The sequence below is a fragment of the Lepidothrix coronata genome, unplaced genomic scaffold (genome assembly GCF_001604755.1).
Source record: "Lepidothrix coronata isolate B3197 unplaced genomic scaffold, Lepidothrix_coronata-1.0 Scaffold180, whole genome shotgun sequence".
NCBI lineage: Eukaryota > Metazoa > Chordata > Aves > Passeriformes > Pipridae > Lepidothrix > Lepidothrix coronata.
This window is the reverse complement of record NW_016690360.1, coordinates 302,282-304,402: the sequence shown is the minus strand read 5'-3', so window position 1 is coordinate 304,402 and position 2,121 is coordinate 302,282. Positions and strand designations below refer to the sequence as shown.

The 2,121-nt window shown below is 52.0% G+C and overlaps 1 long non-coding RNA gene across 1 annotated transcript; it reads right to left on the bottom strand.

Moving 5' to 3' along the window:
• Positions 1 to 390: 390 nt before the first annotated feature.
• LOC108504966 lies at positions 391 to 1,162 on the bottom strand. Its single transcript, XR_001877329.1, has 3 exons — positions 809 to 1,162; positions 649 to 687; positions 391 to 517 (listed from the first exon to the last, which is right to left on the bottom strand). It is a non-coding gene; the product is annotated as an uncharacterized LOC108504966 (long non-coding RNA).
• Between the last annotated feature and the right edge of the window lie 959 nt (positions 1,163 to 2,121).

Genomic DNA, 2,121 nt, shown 5'->3' with positions numbered 1-2,121 from the left:
TCGACCTGCAACCAGGTCAGGATCTGATTCCCAGAGATCCCAGGGATGGGGATGGGATCCTACACCCTCAGGACTCAGTTTGGGAGCAGCACCAGCAGGACTCCCATCACCCCGTGCCCTCAGGAGCTGCCTCCCCACTGTCCCTGCTCCTGCCAGAACCTCCTGCTCCTGGAAAAAGGGAATTAAATTCCACTGTGTGGCCATAACTAATGGACTGTGTTGCCCCCCTTTAGCCCTCAGTTTCCACATAATTAGCTGATTTTGAATTATTTATGCTGTGAATTTTCCAATAAATAATGTAATAAAGGCATCTCAATTATTTACCCTGTTACAAAGCTGCCTCGATGGCCAGGCAAATACTCCCATGAATCATTGATTTTATGAATTTTGCAATATTAAGGGGGGAAAAAAAATTATAAATGATCCACTTTCTAAGGCTCTAAATTATTCTTTCATTTCTTCAGCCTTGCATTCTGCTTTGGGGAATCCTCCCTGGGCTTCTGTCTTCTAAGAAATTCTGTAATACATGTGGAAAACTGTGATTATTTTTAGCATGAAAGTTGCTCTGTAGAGCTTGATAACCACATTTCAGTGGAATAAATGGGAGTTCAGGTCAGGAGTGAACAGCAAATGGTTACTTTATCTCACCAGGGGACTCCAGGAGATCACATTCTGCCGGGTTGGGAACTGTAAAATGTGAATATTGTTTGCTTAGAGCATGGCAAGGTGTGTTTCCCCTGCAGACTCTCAGGTGGGAATGGGAGATTTAAGGTAAAATGGGAGTGTTTTGTTGATGGCATTGGATTACCACGAATAAAACAGGCAGAGAGAAAGCTGGGGATCCACATTTGAGGTCCAGATGTGCCTCCAGCAGGAAGAGTCTTGAAATTCCAAATATTTGCAGGCTCAGGGAGCATCTCTGAAGCCATGGAGAGGAGGGAAAAGTAGAGGAGATGCTTCTCCACCCCTTGCACAGACCTAAAACACGGACAAGAACCCCTTGGAGGACGTGGGAGGGGTTTCCCCACAACCTTCCCTGCCTTCTCCTGGTGGTAACAACAGGGATGAAGCTCCTGCCTGGAAGTGAATCCTGGTGGTGCCCTGGGGAGGATAAAGCAGGGAGCAGAGGGTTCCTGGGCTGGGGTGGCTTGGGCTGGAGAGCAGAGACTCTGGAGTCACAGAATCATGGAGTCCTGGAAGAATTAAGGTTGGAAAGGCCCTGTGAGCTCACAGAGTCCAACTGCTGCCCCAGCAGTGCCAAGCCCAGCTCTGACCCCCCTCCCTGGGAGCACGTGGAGCTGCTCAGGGAAAATCCTGAATTTCCTGGGCCCTTTCAGGCTGCTGGGATGGTGACAGGCAAATCCTGCAAATCCTGGGCAGGAGAAGGGAGAAATGACAGATAATAAATGATATAACAGATGAAAGGAAGCGACTGAAGGATGTCAGGGGCTCACTGATGTCTGTCTGTCTGTCTGTCTGAACTGGAACAAGTTCCAGGGGGTAAATCCTGGCTGCTGCCCTTCCCTGGCCTCCCATCTCCCCCGGGCTCTGGATGTGCACACTGAGGGAAGCTGTGTGTGTGTGGCACTGCTCTGGCTCCAGTGCCAGCAACGTCCCCTGGCAAGGAAGGTGCCCAGCTTTGTTCTGCTCAAGGATATCTGGGAGACACCCGGAGGAGAGGGATGTGAATGGACTGAAAACCAACTGGCAGCTGAGCGAGACGGAGCCTCAAAGGAGCTTTGGAGGGAGCTGCTGCATTCCAACCTCCCCTCCAGAGCTCTGGCACAAAGGGGCTTTTCTCTGTGCTTTCCTCTGCTTTCCTCTCACTCTCCTGGTGCTCGTGGGGCTGAGTCTGTGCAGGGCTGGCCCTGGGCACAGGGTGGGCTCTCCTGGCTCCTTTTTCTGCCCTTTACCCAAGCAGAGCCTTGTGACTGTGCCCACAGAGAATCCAGATTGGTTTGGGTTGGAAGGGACCTTAAAGCCCATCCAGTGCCACCCCCTGCCATGGGCAGGGACACCTTCCACCAGCCCAGGTTGCTCCAACCTGCCCTTGGACACTCCCAGGGCTGGGGCAGCCACAGCTTCTCTGGCAATTCCATCCCAGCCCCTCCCCACCCTCCC